General features: G+C 38.7%; 1 protein-coding gene across 3 annotated transcripts in view; it reads left to right on the top strand.

Annotated features, from left to right (window-relative positions):
* The window catches only part of LOC141793408 (protocadherin-1-like), a 302,738-nt gene that overhangs the window by 38,009 nt on the left and 240,484 nt on the right, over positions 1–24,245 (top strand). The gene's annotated exons all lie outside the window — the stretch shown is intronic.

Raw genomic sequence — 24,245 nt, 5'->3', positions numbered from 1 at the left:
AAAGTACATAAGAAAAAGTGATCCTAATTTAAATCTGATTAATCCCATATGGGTCTATCCTTGGTTTTATCATGTTTTCATTTGTTTAAGTGTGTTATGTTGGGTTTAATGAAGGAGGTTATGAGTTTTCTTTGTTTTATTCACGTGTTTTGAATCTGAAGTTCTTTTTGCCGCCATGAAATAGCTCCACACTGACATCCTCATTAAGTCTGAATGTGTTTTTCTTTCCTCTTTTCTGTTTTTTTACTTGTCTGGAGAGCTGACTCGAGGGTTTAGAGCTGCTCTTTATGGCCGGATCAGCTTGTTGAAGTGTGACAAAGAGTGACTGTGAATTCCTGAGTTAGTTTGGTACCCACATTTTTATTGTTTCTTGGCTTTTCTTTGGCCAGGAACTAGACTGGGGCCGAGGAGCCACTTTAGAGTGTTTCCAACCAGTTCGGACCAATTTAAGGTAATTTCAGCTCGGTCAGGGAGCCAAGACGCGGAGAAAGAAAGAAAGAAAGAAAGAAAGGGAAAAGAAGCACAGAGGAGGGGTTGTATAAAGCTGAAACATTATGAAGGAAAAGGTACACTCAGACCAACCATTTCTTAACCTCTGCTCCTCCTGTCAGCTCGGCTGAAATACGTCTTTTAATTTTGCTGTGTTCCCAATCACAGGGGTTTAAAAGTCAATTGTTTGCACAGATTAATGGCAGGTAATTTTCCAGGCGCCCGCTTTCGCCTTCTTCCACCCAGAGTGCCTTGCTCTGTTCTATTTAATGTAAAAAAAGGGGGGGTTGTTGTTGGGGAGGGATGGGGATCATTAACTGCGAGGTGGTGACGAGCTTTCACGCCACGTCGCCGTGAAATGTGAGAAATGTCACGTGCACTGTGAAACACGGTGAGACAATCACTCTGTCATGTTCAGACTGTACATATTTGTGAACGACATGTTGAATTTTGTATTTGTTGTCCCGTGAGTGTGTGTGTGTGTGCGCTTAACACGGCCACATCATTGATTTTCCAGCTTATTAAAAGACTTACCAAAGACTCTCACACACCTGCACGCTCGCTGTCATCCCCATCACAAACACTGAGCTGCAGTGTGCAGAAACCCTGCTGGTGTTAGCATCTTGCTAGTGCTCCTGCTGGGTTAATATTTAGCCCGTTAACACCCACAGGCGTCACACTTCACGGGCGTCCAGACGGATTTACAGACACACGACATCCCGTCAGCTCCATCACACACCTGCTCAATCATGTACTCCTCTGCTTCTTCTTCTCTGGGGAAGAAAATGTACAGTGTTTCCGTTTGTTTTTTACAGCTTAAAGCAAGATTTTTATTTCAATAAACATGATGCTTCAATGTTAATGTGGCGCTCCTGTGCATTCACTGGGTGGGAGGGGTTACCAAAGGGGAGGGGAACTGGGAGCTGTGGGAAAGCTGCAGCTGTTTAAGCAGTGGAGGTACAGTATCTCATTTCTCATTCCATCCTTCACCTGTGGAGAGAGTGTATGTGTGGTGCAGGCACAGGCAAACCAAAACAGCTTCATGTGCATTAAGTTCTACGCAGACAATACAATAATGTGCAAGATTAGGCGCATGTAAAGGTAAAACTTTGACTGTTAGCTCCAGGAAAAGATTAAATATGAGATCAAGGGTGCAAAGAAAAAATTATACAGAGAAACAAAAAGGAAAAAGCAGGATTATCAAATCAGTTGGGGGAATAGTAGTGTTTATGATGAAATCCATATATATATATATATATATATATATATATATATATATATATATATATATATATATATATATATATATATATATATATATATATATATATATATATATATATATATATATAATGTAGAAAATTATAGATAACTAACCACAATCAGTTGATAGAAGTGTAAGTGAAGTGTATGTATTCAGTGTATGCAGACAAACTTGAAGTAAAGCATCAAGGAAATCATCAGACTTCCTACAGAAACTTTAAAAGTCAAAAACTTTTAAAATTATTAAACATCAAAAAAAAATTTTCCTTGGAAGTGTTTTTAAAGTTCAGGTTCAGAGTTAGCACACTTTAAAAATACAAAATGACTTCTCAGAAACTTGATATTGTCTTGATATGAATGCTTTTTCACGTCTCTAGCAGCAAGGTCAGACACTTTTTCGATTGGATGTCCAAACACAGGAACAGACTTTTTTAAGGTGTGATAAAAAATAGGTGCTAACCTCAAACTAAGGAGGATTTTCCCCACAAATCACATCTAATTTAACATCTAGTATAAAGAAATTTATAAAAAATAATATTTAAATACTTAAACAGTTATATTCTTGTTGATTTTGTATTTATTTATTTATTTATTTATTTATTTATTTATTTATTTATTTATTTATTTATTTATTTATTTATTTATTTATTTATTATTTTATTTTTTTATTTTATTTCATTTTATTTTTTTTTATTTTTTTATTCAACTTCATCAAAGAACCAGGACCTTTGGATCTGCCAAACTTTCATTTTGGGTACTTTGCACTTTATTCCAGACCCGCAGAGATAAATTATTATAACTACAATATTAGACAAATAAATGGCTACAGCAAAAAATAAATAAATAAATAAATAAATAAATAAAAAATCAGTGTTTTCAAAATAAAAAAGCACCTTGTGCACACTTAATTTCTCAGCACAGGATGACACCCAGGGACGTTTTTTGACAGAAACATACAATTCTTGGTCGTACATCTTGGTAACTTCAGAAAGATTTTTTTTTTCACTATAAAATTTTAAATTGTGTTGTCCAAAGTCAGCACTTCAAATATCAATTTAAGAAAATTTTCCACATTGAAATACAAAGAAGCTTCTGGTAACATTTTAAAAAACAACCCAAATGGTTGATTTTAGTATGACTACTGACTTTGGTGAGGGAAATTGCTAATCATGTTTCAGATTTAAAACACTGAATCAGGTTAAAAGAATTAAGTTAAAGAGGGCTACCAAATGTAAAACAGGCTATTATTCTAAAATAACTCTTAACCCTTGCAATACTTTGTCACACACTCATATCAGCTCACGGTCAGGTGAGGAATAAGAGTTTTTGGGGTCTTTAAGATGACACTTTTGTCGTCCTGTGTTGCTTTTTGGAGGTTTGTGTGAATAAATAAGATGATTTTCAGGATGTTTTTAAAACTTTTTAGACTTGCATATAACATCCAAAGCCCAATTTTTGTGTCCTTTACCGTGTTATTATGGAGTCGCACATCTTTAAATAGACTAGTAGGACTATGTGAACCTTAAAAAAGTATAAAAGATAAATTATTCAGACAATACAAAGCCAAAAAAAGAAAATGAAAAGGCTCACACACACTCTAAAACACACAGACACACACTTTGGACAATGAGGCAGCAGACAGAGATCAAAACAATGCAGAGCAGGTGCCCAACCTGCCGGGGTCAGAGGTCAAATATCACTCAGACACAGTTATTAGAGACAGAGAGTGAAGAGGTCAAAGGTTAATGAAGTCCAACCCAAACCTCCTCCCCCTCCTCCTCCTCCTCCTCCTCACATTAACAGTCTGTCTTCGTCCTTCCTGCTTTTATGCTGACCAACTCGGCTGTCTCTATGGTAACACAGCGACCTGAGTGTGTGTGTGTGTTTGTGTGTGTGTGCTGACTCATAGTACTGACCCTCTCCACCTCCCTCCACCAGCCCCGCTCTGTCCATCCAATCCTGCACAATCCCTCCTTCTATGGAAAGCTCTGCCCTTTGAATGAAGAGAGATGAAGCCAGTGTGTGTGTGTGTGTATGAGAGAGTGTGTGTGCTGCCTGTCACTCAGTTTATATAAGCCCCGAGCTGAGTGTTTGTTCCTCTCCCACATAGAGACGATGATTTCATGGATTGAAAGCGTCTGAGTTGCATATTTCAATGCAAACAAACTGAAGAATGAAATATTTCAGCACTTCAAACATCAACGTTTCCGGACACAAGCGAGCACAGATAGGGATGTTAGAGTGTAACAGGAGGATTTTCCAGGTTTAGCTGCAGAAAAAAAGATAAAAATCTGTAAATACAACAACAGGGTGTGAAGAATTCCTTCTGTCTCGACACTACTTTGTCGTAGGTCAGCGCATCACTCCGCCTGCAGCCTTGCTCTCCCATCACGGAGCGTCCCAGCTGTCTGCAGCCTGTTTTCACAACCAACACTTCCTCCAGCTCAGAGCTTTCTTCCATTCTGCAGTTTGATTCATAATCTCTAGAGCAAAACCAGATCAAGTGTTTCGCTCCAAACGGGCAGACGGAGGAGGCTCCCAGTGCTGATGCTGTTTGGGTCTGCTTTAATCACCAATAGTCACATGGATTGGAGTAAAATTTGGTGCAGGGTGACTTCTTCCAGAGAGGAAGAAGAAGAGTTTTTCTGACTCATCATTCAGCAACATCGTGAGAGAAAACTTTAGATTTGTCTCAAACTGACTTGTGCAGACAGGAGGTGAATTTGCCCGACTTTTGTAGCTTCTTCAAAACTTTTGGATGGTGTGATATTTGAGGAATAATGGTGCCTCCTTTGAGTCATTCAGTACAAAGCTACACAACATTCACACTTTCAAAAACAAAACCTGAAATGAGCTTAAAAAAAAAATCTGCCAGTGAGAAAAAAATCCACTCTTCAACTTTCTTAAAACAAAAAACGTATCTAAAATCTGGAAACTTGAGCAGATTTTTTCACTGCAAAGGATGATTTTTTTCATTGTTTTGGATTTATGAAAGTACTTCCAGATTATTTTTTAAACTATGAGAGTTTTCCTAAAATGTTTTTGAGCCGTGAAAGTGGACCCGGAATTTTCCTAAAACATTTAAGTAGTCCCGGAATGTTTTCAAACCTGAGAGTGTATTCAGAACCTTCTAAGAAACGTAGAAGTAGTTCCAGAATGTTTTTGAAGCATTAGAGTAGTTCCAGAATGTTTTCAACAGTGGAAGCAGTTCCAGAATGTTCCCTGTTCCCACCAATGTAGTTTTTCTTAAAACAGTAAAAGCACCAATGTAGGTTTTTTGTTTGTTTGTGTTTTTTTTTTTTTTTTTTTTTTTTTTGTGGAGGGGCTCTCTTCTTTTTCAGTCCATGCTTTTATTTTGAAATTGTGTCCAGCACAGTTATTTTGTGAAATGAGCAACTTGAAAATCACTATATTCATGCAAATAATTAACTTGTGTGTGTGAGTAGAAATACATATTTTTGATGCTGTTATATTTCTCTTCTTTATCATCTATTTAGTTCAATTTTTTTTTATTTCTTCATTTTTGGAAAACATTAATGTGTAGTTTTAATCATCAAGTCACTGTTTGTTCTGTGTTCTGGTGAATGTATAGTGAAAACAAATCTGCCTTGGAAATTTCTAATTTCTCTAGTAAACATTAAACGCACAACAGATGCGTATTTTTCGTGCAAATATTTTGCACATTATTCTTTTTCTTTTCAAACCCACTGTGAGCTTTCACACCAGTGACGTTTTTTCGCTGAGCAAAAATGCAGCTTATAGAGGCCGATTTTTCCAAAGTTTTGCTTGGGATGAGTTCACATCTGACCAATCAAGACGCTTGCTGTTGACAAGTCACATAGCAAAACATTCAACAGTGTTTTTGATCGTGTCCCAGCACCTGGTTCTTTACGACGAAAGACTTAAAAACTACCAAGACAACGAATACAAAGACATCGTTTGAAAGGGAATAAGCAGTGGAGATTGAATTTGATGCCTCAAAATTTTTTGCAATTTCGAGGCATTTATTTGCGTCACTGTTGGTGTGCTAAGGATTTTATCTACTTGTTTATTATTTTTAAACTCAATTCAGACTTTGTTTTTGAAAGTGTAAATGTTGCTTAACTTTCTACCCAATAACTCAAAGGAGGCATCATTATTTCTCAATTATTAGATGATCCAAAAGTTTTCTGTCTATGAGAATTTGGTTTGAGACACCCCCAGGTTTTGACTCAAAGTTGTCACTGAATGATGTCAGAGAAACTTCAGAGTTTCTGAGATCTATCCTCTCTGGAAGAAGAAACTCTGCACCAAATTTAACTCCAATGCATTCGACGATTGGCAAATAAAAGGGGCCCAAACCGTGTCAGCCTTCTTCATCTGCCCTCTCACATTCAACAGGCAATTATATTATAATGAACGCATCATTTTTGCTTCCCAGTATCCCAAAATAAGACATTTTTCTGGACTTGTCTGGTGAATGTGGCTCATATGAAGCCCAAACACTGTTTCGTTTTGAGTTTTTGCGGTGTAAACTGTTTCCAGACTCTCTGCAGTGAGAAACGTTTTGTTTCTGTGCATATTTTCAGCGTCAGGTGAAGTAGATGTTGTGGATATGTAAGTAAACCTCCATCACTCTGCTTTTTTCAGACGCCAGTGTTTGAAGTGCACAAAGAAACCTTCAGACTTTCAACAAGGAGGCACCGTAACTCACCTCAGACTGTTTTAGCGCTAAAGCAGCAGAGCAATGGCAACGATTCAAAGCGGAGCGATAAATCAGGTCCATCCTTCAAACTCACGGGTCTGTTTCTCAAACTAGACTTCCTGGATCCAGGTTTTTTGTACACCTGTACTTGAAACAACCCTCCCACTCGCTGACACTTCACTCGGTGCTCCGCTCTGAACCGCACGCCTTTGCAATGAGGTTACGGCTACCAAGGTTGGACAAACAGAGCGGTATTTTTACACCCCATCAAAAAGTCCTTGTAATAAATGTAACAAATAAATACATGAATCAGCCAAGGGAGTTCAGTCTGTGGGAGTTTGTTCCCAGCCCGGATGTCGGCCCCACATCTGACAAGACAAACATTTCTCTTACACAACATGTTTTTTTCCAGACTTTCTGAGAAATACTGAATACTCTACCACCTGAGGCTGCCGCAGATCCTTGAGAAGACAAACCCAGAAAGAAAAATCAATTTTTGGTTGAATTGTTCATAACTCATGTTAATACTTCATTCCAAGGGGTCGCGCTCCAGAAAGACGAGGAACTGCTCGTCTGAAGTCAAAGAAAGACCCGTTTCTCTTTGTGGCCGCCTCAAAAGAGGGACGTTTTTGACCTCTTTTCAAAGATTTGACTCAGATCTTTGCAAACGTGGATGAAATACTCTGTAAAACTACCCATGTGTGTAAAACCATCAGAAGAGGCCTTTTCTGGTAATGCTCACTCCAAACCCTCGTAATGACGGCTATAGTTACTCTCCATTAAACCCAAACAGGTGTCTTTTAATCAGAAACATGCACCGCTGCAGGTTGACAGACAGAGGCCTTCCTGTTTCTCTGCGGTGTCTGTCTTCCTGTCAGAAAAAGAAACTGTAATGGCGACCATTAGCAGGGCGGATGGAGGCTTTTTTCTCCCCGCTAAATTACAGTCATTTCACTTCAGCAGCTCCGAATGTCGTCTTTCATCAGTCAGACTCAGCTGAGAGGAAGGTGTGAGGTTCAGATATCAGCACTCAGATCCACAGATACAGATATACTTATTGGGAATAAAAAGCATGTTTTTCAGCTTTGGTTCAAACACCTGTACCTGTAAACACACTCATCTATGATGATTCCTTATTTTGGAGACTTCCAAAAACACTTTAAGTGAGCCGTGTAAGCGTCCCGTGTATCCAAATTATGACAGAAAAGAGAAACTGGGTCTATTATTGAAGTTAAAAGCACCTCACTATTGCAGATTTAGACTCTTATACAAGTAAAATGAATATAATACTGAGGTAAACATATAAAGAAATGTAGCTTTGACACATTTAACCCCAGTATGCAACAGTAACTTTAAATAACTTAGTTCCTTTACTAATAACTTGATTTCAAAGTAACTGTTGGATTACAAGTTACTTCTCTAAATTACCCAGCACCTCATAGAGCTGCATGATTTTGCAAAATTGTAGATTTGCAATTACGATGAATAATAATGAGTCTACATGTTTTGTTATAAAAGGGTCACGCAGATATTATTAGTAGTTTTAAAATATATACTTAAAAATTAACAAGAAAATAAATAAAGATTTTTTTGAAAATATATTTTGAATTCTAAAATAAAACTAAAGGAAGCGTGTACAGCATTGTTTCTGGTACACTACAACACTATTCAGTTAATTTTAGCTTTTTATCATAATTTTTTAAAGGTTTTGTGCCATTTTAGTTTGGTTTTTATTTATTCAATTAATTAAATTTATTCATTTTTTGTTAAAGCTGTCGTCTGTTGATCCTGTATTTATAATACAAATAAGGAATAAAAAAAATAAAACAGAAAAAAACCATAAATAATATATAATAGTATAATATATAAACATAATAAATAAAAATGAAACTGGTGTGCGCATGCTCACATAAAACCACGTGCCATGGTCGGGGCACTCCGCTGTAAAAATTCCGGACACGCCCCTCCTTATCAGCGCATGCCTCGTAGCAGGTAGCCTACGTTACGTTGTTCTGCTCGTTAACGGATGGATTTATTCCAAACGGCTCAGCTCGTGGAACAGAGGGAGTTACAGTGAAAGAAAGGACTCACCTTTCCAAAAGGTAAAAGTCAAACAACCTCTCAAGCTTTTATGACCGTGCAGTGCGCTGCTCATGTGTCAATCACCGTCTCAACGATCTGCAGGTGACTCAAAAAGTGTCCGGGCTTCGTGAATGTTTCAGTGAATGATTTGAAACAAACTGTAGCTCAGGGTGTGCACAGAAGCTTACAATTGTTATCTTGAGCTAACATAAACTCTGAGTAGAGACTGTTAGTCCAGTTAGAAAACGCGCATCTGTCTCCTCCCTCCGTTGTTGTTTACCTATGAGCCGCTGGCTGCTTGGTATGAACGCACGTGAGTAGTTCTCATGCTGGACACGTGACTTGTCGCCATCCGTGAGAATCAAGGAGGGAGCAAATATGTCAGTAACGCACAGTGGGGTAGAGAAGTAACTTTGATCTGATTACTGTTCGGCAATCGTAATAGGTACATATTAGAGTAACGTGTTACTGCCATCACTGTTAAAACAATAAGCGTGATAGCTAGGCATGGGGAACGTTGCTTTAGGAACTTGCAGATTGATTTATATATTCATTTATCTATTTAAATATATAGTAATTTATGTATTATTTTTAATATGAGTGGGGCATTTGCCCAGAAATAGATACAATAAGATTTTTTTTTTCTGACAAGGTGTACAAAAATCCGCGCAGAGACATAAAATTGAAGATTGTCTTGTAAAATAGCTAAGCTAAACCTTGAGCCTATGCAAAAAATATATTAAACGTGGAGCATTGAGGAAGGTCTGTAATGTTTTTTGAAATGTGAAACTAGCTCTGCGTTGTGTTCCTGAACATGTTCAAGCAATATCTGGAATGTTTTCCAACAATGCGAGTAGTGTAAGTCAAAATGTTTTTTATCTATCTCTAGTAGTTTTAGAATTTTTTCAAACTAAGATGGCAGTTCTGAAAAGTTCCGGTAGTTCTGGAATCTCGTGAAAATGTTTCCGTTATATTCCAAGATATGGGAGTTGTTCTTGAACGTAACTGAAAACTGTGAAACTAGTTCCAGAATGATTATTGAGGCATTTAAGTTGTTCCGGAATGTTACTGGAAACTGTGTAAGGAGTTCCAGAATGTTTTTGAGGCATTAGAGTTGTTCTGGAAAGTTACTGAAACCTGTGTGAGTAGTTCCGGAATGTTTTCAAAGCGAAAGCTTAATCTACTGATCTGATTCCCTTCTTTTTCAGACAATGCTTTCTTTTTTTTTTCGTTCGTTTGGCTTTCTAGGGGAATATCTGCATGAATACATAGTGGACTGACACCAGTTTAACAGATGATGCTGATGCTGATAATCAGAGAGCAAACTGACTCTGATGCAAATCTTTTATTGACATTGTTTGGCAAAGCACCTCACATAGCCAGGCCTTTTTTTTTTAACTGACTTAATGTGGTACAGGTGAAAAGCTAACCTGCTAACCGACACTGGCAGCTCACCTTCCCCTGGTGGGTGTTTGTTTGTCAGTTTGTGAAACAAGTCCAGGCACGGCACCAGGTGTGTGCTCGTGTTTGTAGAGGCGGAGAGCACAAAGACAATGTTGGCTGTTCAAGTTTGTTCCTCTGAAAGTCTGACTAAATGTTTGTCAGTTACAGAACAGGAAAATTAGAGTTTTATGCCAACGCAGCTTCAGGCGGTGGGGACAGAGGAGGTGAAATCACACATCCAGGAATGAAAACATGTGAATTAATGGCATTTATGTGATTTCTTTGACCCAGAGGGATGTAGATAACACATTAAAGTAATAACCCACTGAAAGCTGAATTAAAATAAACGCGAAAAGTTAGATTTATATTTAGAGGAGGGAGTAAATCCTCCACAGCACCTGCCTCCATTTTGGAAACACCTGACAGTCACAGGTTGGAGCATGCTCAGTGAGGCTGTGATTGACAGGAATGAGTGTTTACAGGATGATCTCTTGACAGGCCGTGAAAGCTTTTAATGAGCTCAGTCGAGAAGATTTCCAAGCACCTTTGGAGGTCTTTCAGAATAATTACTTTAATTCAGATTGAGATGTTTTTATTTTGAAGTCTTATTCTGCACACACACACACACACGCACACACACTCTGTCTGTAAACAGGCACACACACACACACACAGAGTCAGAGAGGGCTGAGAGGATTATGTCTTGCTGAGTGATGTCTGTGTTCAGGAATGTGTGTGTGTCACAGAGGCCCCTTTGTGACGAGGTACCCCCACCCTGCCCCCACCTGCACCTTCATGTTCAGCATACTGAGAGATGGATCTGCATCTCTGCATCATGCCTGTTCTAACCTGTGAAAACACAGACACACACACACTTGAGGGACGACACATTGCTGCACATCTGCGACCTTAAATTTCTCTGTTAAATCATCTGAGAAGTAACGAACAGAGCAGCTTCGGTAAAAGTTATCGAGGATATATTCCTGTTTGGAATGAGTTGAATTTGACTATCTGCGATATCGGTAAGTCATTGGTATCAGCCAATATTGGCATAAAAACAAAATTCTGATATCAGCAAACACACCAAATATTGCAGATATAAGAAACGGATAAAGTAATGGTCTGAAACTGCAGATATTTTTTCACTTTTTTAAATTTTTGTTTGAACAGTTCAGATTGAATCATCACATATTTGGCCCCTGTTTTAAGTTAAACTTGACTTCAAGCAGCAGTTTGTAAGAAACATGCAGCTGATTCATTTAGGCAAATTTACCTTTTACCAAAGTAAAACATTTTGTTCAAGTTGGGTTTAATTGCTGTACAGACGCATTTCCCATACCTTCCCTGTGAACTGTGATTATTCTTACTGAGTGTCAGTTGTGAAATTGCTCAAACTTTTTGTGGATATTGTTCTGATTTTCTCAGGAAGAGCATCTTTCAGCTTTTAAGTAGGTTTCATCTTTTTGAATTTTTTATTTGAAGTTTAAGTTTCTTTTAATTTGTACAAAAATAATATTACCAAACAAGTGTGATAACAGTATGGATCATGAGAGAAGAAAAATCATAATAGAAGCAAATCGCGAGCATAGCATATCGTCCCGGCCCTGTATAAAGCGCGAGCGCCGTGCAGCATGAGTAGTGCGCCGTGCTGTGCTGTACTTATAAACCGATCTAGTCTATCGTTGCATTCACACAGCACACACTGAGATCCGCTGGGGCCGCTATCACCAACGGCTGTGCGCAGCTATTATGTTGCAAGTCTATTTTCGCTGGAGAGCGCTGCATGCGTCAATCTCTGCAGAGCAGATTGTGCCAAACAGGAATTCAGACACAAAAAGAATCAGAGTATCAGCTCATTTCAAAATAAAGCACCATGTCCTGGCTTCTGGTCGTAAATCTGATCCTTGTTTATCAAAATTGAGTCAGATCCAAACTAAAAATCGCAAAAATCATATATATAGAAGAACTGCAATTTAAATCGAATTGGTGCCCCAAAAATCATAATAGAATCGACTTGCGAGAATAGAATATCATCCCAGCCCTAATGCACCATTACACAATATGCTACTGGTTGAGAGTTGATCATCTCTGCAACTATGTGCACAGAAAAATATCGGTACCAGCTAAATGAGCTGTTAAACATTGGCAAATCGAATATCGTCAGGAATGGGTACCTTTCCCAATTGAACCGATATGATACTGATGCCCGGTACTTGGCAATTGTTCACGTGCTCAACACTACCAATTCCCGGTATTTTTTTGTGTTCACGTGGTAAAAAAAATACCAAGTTTATAATAAAGTTAATAATGATGAAATCTCAATTTTTTTTCAAATTTTACATATTTATTATTCAATATATAACCTTGCAATGCTGTGTTCATGGCCAGCATGGAAACTTGCCTTCTCTCCCACTCCCTCACAGACAAAACACAAGGATGTGTTTAGGTACCTAAACATGGTACTTTTTGATTTTTCATGAATTGGTACGTGGTACTTTTGACAGAATTCAGTCTGTACCTATAAAAGTACCTAATTTGGTACCCATCCCTACATATCAGCAAAAAATCCAATATCGTCCATCCCTAGAATAAAGTCGTGTTAATCCATATAAAAACCAAGATGGCATCACTTTTCTTGGATAACAGACAAAAGCGCAAAAATGATGCTGGCACCTGGAGCTTGACTACCCAAGTCAGTAACTTCTGCTGCAGTTCTTGGCTTCACTTCAGGGGAGATGCTGTGTTGACCATCTTTTTAAACATGAAACAGCTTCCTTCTTCAGGTTAGACATATTTCACACATTTTAATTATGATTTTGAGATAAATAAGGATTTCTAAAAAAGGGTAAATACTCAGAGTAAGTGTCAGAATTATTCTGAGATTTCTACATCTCTCATTAACACCACTTTGAGAACCTGTGATCTCCTCGGTGTGTTCTTTTACATGAAGTACAGGGAATGAAGAAAAGAGCAGAAGAAGAATCAGTGTGAAATGCTCTCAGCTTTCACTCTTTTGTTCACAAGTCGAGTTTATTTTCCGCGACCTATAGAGAACCTCCAGAACCGTGGAGGAACTCCTCCAGCCTCTTTCTCTCTGTGTCTCTGTCTATCTCGGTCGGACCCTCAGGGCTGTGATTGTGTTTGAGCCACTGAGACGACTCAATACAAAGACAGTGTGTGTGTGTGTGAGTGTGTGTGTGTGTGTGTATGTCTGTGTGTGTGTGTGTGTTTTACTTTCATTCAGGGCCAGAAATCAAAAACACAAGAAACATAATTTTGTTAGTGTGTCATTCTGTGTGTGTTGTGTGTGTGTTTTGTGCGTGTGTGTTGTCTTGCCACCTGCTCCAACAACACAAGCGAAGTGGAACGGAAACCTGCCCGAGGCTTTACACATACACACACACACACACACACACACACACACACTCACACACACACACACGAGCAAAAGAGGCGAGTGATAGTAAATGCATGTAGAGGAAGAGGAGCACGAAATCCACACACACTGCAAATAACGTCATTTTTGTAAGTTTGTGAATGTGTGTGAATGTGTGTGTGTGTGTGTGTCAAGCAGGGCGGGTAGCAGGTGGTGTGACTCAAGAGAGGACAAGGTCTCTGCTCTCCGCTCGCACACACACCTGTAGGCAGGGTCAAAGGTCACATGCTGTACAGCTGCTCTATGCACTGGGATGCTGAACTCTCTCTTTCTCTTACACACACACACACACACACACACACACACACAAACACACTCACACACACACATAGAAACAAAATGGCTACTTGTTATTAGCAGCAGCGGTGCAGATGCTGCTAACATGAATGCTCCCACGCTGTGTGACCACGTCGTGTTGTGTTTGTCATAATAAGAGGACGCAGATGAGGAGTGTGTGCCTGTGTGTATATGTGTGTGTGTGTGTGTGTGTGGATTTGGTTTACATTATGTTGATTCATTTCCTGCTTCATATTGAATCCTGCTCTTTTATATGCAAATTATCAAATCTGAAAAACCCTGTTCTATTTTCAGCCACGGATTTAAGCTGCTGCAAAAAGATGTATATGTTACAGACAATGGTTATTTCTGTGTGTGTGTGTGTGTGAAAGAGAATTTACACATTTCACACTGTCTTGCAAGGAGAAGTTATAAAACATGTTGCTGTCACAGTATCCAGGATGGAGCTCTGTGCTCTTCTCTCTGCTAGACTTAGTTTTTTCAGTTCAGTTAGATCGTCTCAAAACCAACCGTCACACTTGAATTGGAAGATGCGGGTCAGTTATGTCTGTACCTTTCTCAACTCCTACCCCTAATTGACACATACCGTGTGAGCACCGCGCTGTGCAGTGCTGTGGTTCATACTAAATGGGTCTCTTGAGCGCTGCGCAGCGTCAATAGCCGCTAAATACCTGAGATCACCAGATCACAGGAGAACCACGTGTTCCTACAGGAATCACACCCATGATAATGTGTCTTCATGATAATTAATTAGTATGTTAAGCTCACCTTGTCCTCCTAAAACTTCAGCACCTCCAGTCCATGCCTTCTCCTCTCTGTTAGTGTCCTTATAGAAAGAATGTGCTGTGTCGTATAGAATTATACAGTTTTTCACCTTCAAGATAAACTTTTCCTCATCCAAAATGTCAGATTTCCTATAGATCTGATTAGGGATGCACGATATCATCGGCACAATATCGGTATCGGCTGACAAAAGCTTATCAACACATTTATCGGAATCGGCAGTTATTGAAAATTTCTACCGATATGCACAGCTGATAAGGTGCTATTCAGTTAGGATTATTATTTTCCATCTGAAAAATAAGCTCCTTAAATAAAATGTAGCACTTCAATTATTTGCACTGCAGAGCTCTGTGTCTGTCACCAGGTTGTTACAGTAGCTCTAAAATAATCAAATGCAACTTGGTTATGTTTAAAAATGCATTGTACATTTAAAGTTCATGTGATCTGAAGAAATTATTTTTCTGTATTTCAATACTGAATGTCTTGAGTTTGAAAATATAATACATCTCTTATTTATGGTAAAATCAAATGTTTTTTGTCTTGTTTTATGTGTGTTTCTTAAACAAATAAGACCATAACAATTAGAGTAACATATAAATTCCAGTACAGGATAGACTTAGCTTTCTTTACAGTGAAAAAAACAACAAACTTGTGATTATCGGTATCGGTATCGGCCAAAAGGGGTTTCAATATATCGGCATATCGGATACAACAAAAATCCAATATCGTGCATCCCTAGATCTGATGTAGTTTTGATAAACAAGGAGCCAGGACATAGCTTTAGTTTGAAGTGACCAGATACTTTGATCATTTTCGTGTCTGATTTCCTGTTTAACACGATCTGCTCTGCACTGCAGAGAACAACCATAGACTGTATAAATCATGGATGTAGTCCGCCCGTCGTCACCCGTGTGTTTCCTAAACGGAAAATGAAGCAGATCGGCTATCACAGCCATACTGGTAGTGGCAAGGGCTTTGGGTACAGCTACAGGGTGCCTGTCGGTCACATGACCCTGAGTAAAATTAGCGACTCAGACAGGATACGTTTTTTAAACCAGGCTGTAAATAGGTTAATTTCTACTGTGAAAATGTTTTTTTTTTTTGTTTGGTGTGTGCATGACTTCCTGTACTTCCAGAGCCAGCCTCTAACAGACACTAGAGAAACTGCAGATGTTAGCACTTTTGCATTGTCTCATATTATTACACTGGAGGTTGCCGCTTGAGATTGACGCATTTCTGCAGCGCACCCCGGCAAAAGTAGACTCAGAGTGTAACAGCGGCACACATTCGTTGGTGATAGAGGCACAGGCGGACCGCAGTACATGCTGTGTGAATGCAAAGACTAGACTAGATTGACAAGAGTGGTTTCTAATGACAGTGTAGTGTGCGGCACTTGATGTGTGAATTAGATGTTACCTGTGGAAACAGATAGAGGTGCAAAAAAGTATTAGCAATATATCCCGATACCTTGACTGGTGATATAATATCAATGTCTCAACTCTTAATATCGATATTTTACTGAGAATGAAAATTCATATTTCAGTGAATTGGAAGTACAATACGTCTTTCACACCGCCACTGCGGTAGATGGCGCTGAAAAGCTACTCTGCTGTATATTGCCTATAGACTGTGTCATAAATATAAGCTCAAAATATATTAAAAATATTTAATTTCTTAACTTGATGATGTGGGTTTTGATGCTGTAAACATCAATATTTTCTCTGTATTTTTGGGTCAGTGAGCTCAAAATCATTTGAAGTTTAACTTTTACAGTGAAGTAGACTGATTAAATAATATTCAAAGAATAGAATAGAGTAGAAAATACTTTATTTATCCCTGAGGGGAAACTCAGGAGTCATGTTTTGTGCAATAGTAGAGTTTTATGAGTAGCAATGGTTAAAGTGATATTTATCAGTTTCACCAAGTGACCATGTCTTTCACCCAATAATGTCTGCAACATTAGTTTAATGTCACAGTATTGTATCTTGAGGGTCTTGCCAGTACTCAGCTCTAGAAACAGAGTTGCTGAAGAAACAGACATTTTGAAGCTTTAGCACAGTTAGCACGTTTTAGCCTAGTAGCCTGTTTGCTTATTAAGAAGTTAAGGGAAACTACTTTTAGTGATTGTTTCAGTCGGGTGATGTTGAGTCAGTTGGTTCCTGCTGGTTCCTGCGTGGTCGTAGCCTCTGGTAGAAAGAGCAGTTTGAGTCGTCAGGAGAAGCAGCGTCAGCCGCAGTCTGCTCCAGGTCTGTTCGGTCGTTCTTAAAGGAACAATCCGTGGTTAGTTGCAGTAGGTTTTAAGTGAGAGTTAAAACTGTCAGCAGGGTCTTTGTGGAGGAAAAGAGAGACGGAGAATACAACTCCTGGGGTGTTCAGAGCCTCTGCCAAGTGTACAGTCACAGACAGTCGTCGCAGCAGCCGCCTCCGTCTGCATCGCTGAGTGACGGCTGATGGCGAGGGAAGTGACAGCTACCGCAGAGAGGGAGACAAACACGACTCCATCAATCAGCTGCAGCTCCCTCCTCCGCTCTGATTGATGAAAACTCGGTCTGTGTTCAGGTATCGATCAGTGATCAGAAGCTGCTCTGCTCAGGTATCTGTCCACTCACTACTTCCTGGTCACACCTAAACCCATCATCATCATCATCATGGTCAGTTTTGTTCCCTTTTTTTTTTTAATCATCTTTTCTCCTATCATTTTCTATATTGTTATCATCCTCACCTTTTGTGTTATCATTTCTTCAACTTCAGCTTCTTCCTCATCTCTATCATTTTTTTCCGCTCAAAATTCTCTTCCTCATCAGACACGTCATCTTCCTTATCTTCATCATCTTCATTTTTGCCACTGTCTGTTCTTTATCCTTCTCATTCTCATATTCATCATCTCATTACTTATCTCCTCAACCTTCATTAACCTTCATTATCTTCATCATCTTCCTTTTGTCATCAACTTTATCATCTTTTCATCTCTTATCGTCATCCTCCTCATCTCACTCAGCTTCATCATCCTCAATGATCTGGCTCATCTTTGTCATTTTCTTCGTTTTCATCATCATTCCATCCTCCTCATTACCTGCCTCATTTTTCTCATGTTTCTCATTTGTCAATTCTTTATCATCTTTCCCTTATTCTTATTTTGTTCTTATCTTCCTCCTTACCTTCACAGTCTCTTACCTTCTCCATTTTTCTCATCTTCATTATCCTCTCCATTGCCCTCACTTTTATCATCCTCTTGCCCTCTCATCTTTATCATCTTCCTCATCCTAATCTCGATTAACTTTCTTTGTCTCCAGTATCTTCATTGTCATCTCCCCCTCCTTGATCCTCATCATCTTCCTGACGTTCCTGGTCCAAATAATTTTTTTATCCTTCTCATTCTCATCTTCTTTCTCACTGTCCACCTCATCTTTCTCATTCTCCCAACCTTCTTTGTGTCAACCTTCTTTGATTTTCCTGCTTTACTTCCTTTATCCTCATTCTTCAGCTTCATTCTTCTTGTCTCTCTCATTTTTATCATCTCTGACCCTCTTTATCATCATCTTTATCATCGTCATCATGTTTCTCATGATCTTTATGAACACAATCACCCTTTGTCATCTTCTTCACTTTTTTCAATCTTATCTTTATTCTTCTTTTCTCTTGTTTGTCACATGTCACAAATCCCACTATCTTCCACTTCCTCTACCCTCAAGCTGGACACACACACACACACACACACACACACACACACACACACACACACACACACACACATTTACACTGCCAGTCATAAAATCTCTGGACCCTGCAGGACAGAGCGTGACGAGGGCAGAGGGCGTTCACTGTAGTGTGTGTGTGTGTGTGTGTGTGTGTGTGTGTGTGTGTGTGTGTGTGTGTGTGTTAACTGCTTCAGCGCTGAGGCAGAAAATGACGCAGCGGTCGACTGAGCTCAGAGTGAGTTTATAGAGCAAGAGGACCTTTACCTCCTCTCCTTCCTCCTTTCCTTTTCTACCTTGTCTTGTTTCCTATTTCCTTTCCGTCTCCCCTTCTAAGTCTTCCCTATTCCCTCTTCTTTTTTTCCCTCCCCTTTTCTCTCTTCCTTTCCTCCCTATGCTTCCTTGCCTCCTTTCTGTTCCTTTCCTCCCCTCCTGTCACCTGGCTTTGTGTCCTATCTTTTCATCCTTCCTCCTTCTCTCCCCTCCTTTCTCTCCTCTGTCCTTCACTCCCCTTCCTCTATTCGCTCCTCTTTATCCGTTCCTGGCGTTCCCGTCTCTTCTTCTCTGGTTTTTATTTAATATGGCCGCCTCGTTCTTCACCTTGACTCACCTCTCCTTCCTGCGCTCAGACTGTGGAGAGGAGATAAGAGAGGAGGGAAACAGGAAAGAGGGAGAGATGTTGTCGTTCTTTATGAGGCTCTTTCTCTCCGTTTCACCTCAAGTGTCTGTTTGGAGGGAAACACTCGTCTCCTCTCTCTTCCTCCTCTTTCTCTCCCTCTTTTTATCTCCCCCTCTCATCACCCGTTTTTATCTCCTCCACATTCTTCATCCTTCAACTCTGCCCTCACTTCTTGTCCGTCCTCTTCAGGTTTTTCCTCTTTTTTCATCTCTGTCACTTCATCGCTCTTTCTTCCTCTTCTCTTTTTCTTGCTCCTCCTCCCTTGACATTTTCTTTTATAACTCCTCTCTGTCATTTTTTAATTTATTTTTATGCAGTTCTTTTTTGTTTGGATTCCTCTTCTTTTCTGTTTTCTTTTTCTCATTTTTGTTGCTTCTTTCTCTTTTGTTTTTCATTTCTTTCTTCTAGCTTTTTAGTTTGCTTCTTCCTATTCTGCCCTTTCCCCCTATTTATTCCTTTCTTTTTTGGTATTCCTTTTTCATTCCTTATTTTCTTTTGTTTTTCTATCTCTTTCTACTTTGTTTTGCCTTTACTAACACTTCCATTTTGTCTTATTTTAATTCTTTCTTTTCTTTCTTTCTTTCTTTCTTTCTTTCTTTCTTTCTTTCTTTCTTTCTTTCTTTCTTTCTTTCTTTCTTTCTTTCTTTCTTTCCTACTTGATCAGTTACCTCCCTTATTTTAAATCCTTCATATTTTTCTTTTTTCCTTTTTTCTTGATGTCCTCGTTTGCTTCCTTCCCTTTTCTTTCTTTTTTATGTTATTCATTTTCTTTTTGTATTTCTTTTTTTATCTTTACACAATTTTTTGAGTCTCTTGGTATTTCTTTCCTCTTTGTTTCTTTCTTATATCTCTTTTTTTGGATGTCCTCTTCTAGTTGCATCTTCTTTTTGTTTGTGTCTTTCTTTCTTTCTTGGAGTTTCTTTTTTCTTTGTTTATATCTTCTTTTTCTTCTTCCTCTTTCTGTCCTCTCTTATTCCTCATTCCTTATATTTCTTTTTGCTTCATTTTCTCTTCCATTCTTTCTGTCCTACATGCTTTACTTTTCTTTTCTTTCGAGTCCTTTTCCTTTCTGTCTTTTACCCTTTTTCTTTCCTTTTTCTTTTTTCATCTTCTTTTTTTCTACTTTATCCCTCATTTTCTTCTTTTACTTCCCCTCCTCCTTTGTCTCCTTCTTTCTGTCTCGTACAGTTAAAAACCTGTTTCTCAAAAACTTCTAACTATGAGTAATTTTGAATACACCAGCGCAGATATTGTTTATTTTCCTTCTGTGTATGAAAAATATTTCCTCTTCTTCTCAACTTAAACATCGGTTTAATCCTTTACATGGATTAGGCAGTGATGCATTTCCCCAAATCTGAAAGCAGCTGTTTTTCTGAGCTCATTAAAGGCTGACGACCAAACGCAAAGATTTCTTGGTTGCACATTTTTTTGTGCTTTGCAGAAGCTTTTAGTCACAAGAGCTGTGTACTTTAGTTGTCATCCACAACATTCATGCATGAAAAAAGAGATGTTTTTAGAGTCTTTTCTTTAACACTGGATTAATACGTGAACACGTCTTTAAACGCTGTGTCGTGTTAACGTGTTTTCCGTGTTTGAGAGCTTCATGTCAGTGAGTTCAGTCTGTGCAGCAAAGCCTGATTCGAGCATTTAAGGAGGTTTTAGTCCAGTCCTCAAATGCACCACTTTAGTGTGTTAGCACGCCGGCTCTCTGCATGTGTGTGTATACGAGCGTGTGTGTGTGTTTGTGTGTGTGTGTGCATGCATTGGGTGAACAGCTGTTTCTCTCTCCCTCTAATCCTCCAGCTGACCTCATCTCATCATCTTTCATTTCTTCTTTATTTTAATTTCCATCCAATCTGCTTTATTGGTACAAATGAGATTTTCAGAAGAGAATACAAAATATATTTGAATAAAACACAGAAAATAACATAACTAATGCATCACAACCCGGACTCTGCTTCCCTTTCCCTCTCTGCTAGTCCCTCTCTGTCTGTCTGGATTAGCGGCTCGTCCTAATCTCTGGAGGTTAAATTAGAGGATTGAGGTCGGATGTTAACGCACAGCTCTGCATCTGTGACTTTTTCTTTGCTTTTCTTTCCTTTTTGGAGCGTTTTCTATATTTTACGGGAGCTGGAAATTTCCCTGAAGGTTTGTGTGAATCCTGTTAAAGCCGCTGCAGAAGCTCAGAAACAGAAAATAACAAATCTGTTCTGCGTCGGTGTTTGTCGGACAGCAGCGCTCATGTTCTCTGCTCAGCTGCTGTCAGAAACCAAACGAGCAGAGACGCTTCCTAATGTTCATCTCTGAGAGAGTAAAACACACACACACACACTCACACACGTACACACATATAAACACTTCAGACAGTTAATCTGCTCACACACACTCTGACAACTTCAAGCAGAGAAAACACAGACCAGCAATGGCATCGATACTTGAAAAGATCTGTAATGATATGTGATGTTTTAGCAAACAGAGATATTTCAGGCTGTCTCTATCTTTTTTGATATGACCGTTATTAAAGAGGCCAAAAGTGGATGCAGAGTCGCTGTAGCCCGAAGCACTAAGGCGCCATAAGGCTCCTACTATTTGGTTTTGTTATTGCCTTGGATGATTATAAAATACCCTAAAGCTAAGAGAAAGCTTTACAAAAAGAATGGATCTGAGTCAAATTTTAACCCACCACACACACCAGTCGTCAGTTAGCATAGAGAAACAGTGAAGCTAGCAAGCCCTGCTAATCAAAACAAAGCGGTGAAACATGAGCTAAGATGCTATTTTCTGATTTTTCTGAAAGTAGTCACGCTTAAAAATAAGTTAATACGTCCACATTCCTGCAAAAACTTCCAGAAATTAGCTAAATGTTGTTATTTTGTAAACAAAGTTGTGTTTTTTTTCTGCCTGCTGTGTGTGACTCTGCTCCTCCCTCAGTCACAGCTGCTAAATCAGCTAGAGAGCAGAGGACAGAGATACTGAAATTACTTTGTCTGTTAGGTTTAGGTTTTTATGGCTGACTGATAATTAAAAAAATCACATGGTGTCATGATGATAGAGGCTAAAAAACGTCAAAAAAAAAAAGATTTTAAGAGACAGGCTGACAGGAAACTTTTTTTTTTTAAGTTTTTCATTTCCTCTTTCTATTCCTTTTTTATCTTTATCCATTTTTTTGAGTTTCTTGGTATTTCTTGCCTCTTTGTTTCTTTCTCTTTTTCTTTCTCGCTATCTCTTTTTTTGATTCCCCCTTCTAATTTTATCCCCTTTTGTTTGTTTCTTTCTTGGTGTTTCTTTTTTCTTTGTTTACATCTTCTTTTTCTTCTTCCTCTTATTGTCCTCTTACTTGCCTTCTTTCTTTTTTGTCATTTCCTTGTATTTCTTGTTGTCCTACATTCTTTACTTTTCTTTCTTGTCCTTTTCTTTTTTGTCTTTCTCCCCTCTTTGATAGAGGATGATAGAGGCTAAAAATGCCACTGTAATTAATTTTGTTTGATCGTTTTCAGTTTAGTATCAAAATCTAACAGTCTTATACAAATAAGACAAAGTTTAGCTAAAAGATACTATGAGGAGGATCTGGTTTGATTGGACTGCATCGCCACCTTGTGGCCTGGAGTCTCTGCACACTGTCGAAAATTACTTCTAGTGAGGCGTGTGTTTTGGAATCAAATGGAGATCAGATTGAACCAAATTTTTATTTGTTTTAGATAATTTTTTACTGGATACAACACCCCGAGGTACGAAGACAGCCGACATCCATCCCTCTAGTGTCTAGACTCCATCGGGGGATATTTATATTTCATAACGTAATTGTTCCCCCTACATTGAGTATTATGCTAAATGCTTGATTTGGTCTAGCCATCAAACTTTATTTTGCATTTATTGATCAAATCTGTTCATAACTTTTTTCGGTGTACAAGTCTGTCCTGAACTGACGGTTACTCTTGCATCTTAAAATAACCTCACAGAAGCTTGACTCAGCCGTAGATCAACAAAACTTATCTGATTAAATGATTAAAAACTTATTTAGATTCGTCTCTGCTTGACTAAATACTTCTATGCTTTTACTGATCATTATTCTGCTTGCTGCATAAGTTGTTTGGTTATAATGAATGCTAAGCAAAGCTCTATTAGCTCCACACCACCCAGGATCTCTCTGCTTCTGATAAAATCACTTCATTCGTTTCTCTCTTAACTCCTGGTTTTATCTTATTTTTGTTCAAATCAGGTTTTGTAGTCAATTGGGTCCGATGGAAACTAAGAGTAGCATTTTGAAATAACCTGTAACCTATAATATTGGTGCTGATAGTCTAATTTCAAGATCACTTAAACTCCTCACAGCCCCTTTAAGTCATGTATTTTGCATGAAATCTGAGGGCTCAAAGAGAACCAGAACGCGGAAGGAAAAGACCAGAAATACAACATTTTGGTCGAATGATCTGCAGCAGTTTACCATTCAGCTTATTCCCTGAAGAAAGAAGTAGATAGAGATGAATTTGCTTGCATCTTAGTTTACATAACTGACAAGTCAAACATGTTGCTGAGCAGCATTGCTGGAGTGTGAGCCTGTTGATGTGCAGATTAATCAGCTTGTATGCAGATGACTTGGCGATGCACTTTGCGGTTTGTAACCAAATGGCTCTAAAGGTTGTTGGATTGTTGGCATGTTTGTTCTTCACTGGTAGCAGTTCTTTTTCTGGTTTGTTTGTTAACTAAACAAAGCGACTGTAATGGTTAGCATGTTGCTGAGCTAGGAAGTCTTGCTTACCTTGAGACAAGCATGGACTTGCACTTTTGAACAGATGCAGTTTATTGTTTGGTACAAGTGGTAGTTGAGACTCATGTTAGCATGTTAGCCTTTTAGCTAAAAAAAAAAAAATAAAAAAAACAAGCAAACAAAAACTTTAAAGAATGCTTATCTAACTCCATGGGTCAAAAAGACTTGTTAACATCCTCTTTATTGCTCAGGAAGTAAAAAGAACCAACACCACATTCAGAAATTCCATTAGGTAGATTTTCAAATCTGAAAACTTGTGGCACTGTTCCTTTAAATCACCTCTAAAGATGAAAATCTGACAAATCTGTGTCTTACACTTCTCAGAGAGCAGAGCAGCTGCTAAATCTTGATTCATTTTTAATCTACAACCACTGGTTTGAAAGTTTCTTAATGAGATCTGGGAGCTTGAATAGTTCAGAGTGTGTGAAATGTGTGTGTGTGTGTGTGTGTTTGAGTTTAAAGAATGTGTGTGTTTGTTTCTCATTCCTCTGAAAGCAGGTAGAGAGAAATACCGCAGAGCTGGGGACACAATAGGTGACAACAGAGGGAGATGAATGGGCTGATGACACACCTGGAAGCCGAGCAGGGAACCTCAAACTCCACTTAAGCTGTCTGTCATGACTGCC

Source organism: Halichoeres trimaculatus, unplaced genomic scaffold (genome assembly GCF_033239565.1).
Source record: "Halichoeres trimaculatus isolate MK-OKI-2021-1 unplaced genomic scaffold, fHalTri1.1 fHalTri1_scaffold_7, whole genome shotgun sequence".
NCBI lineage: Eukaryota > Metazoa > Chordata > Actinopteri > Labriformes > Labridae > Halichoeres > Halichoeres trimaculatus.
Note: the sequence above shows the minus strand (reverse complement) of the source record. Positions and strands in the feature narration are given on the sequence as shown.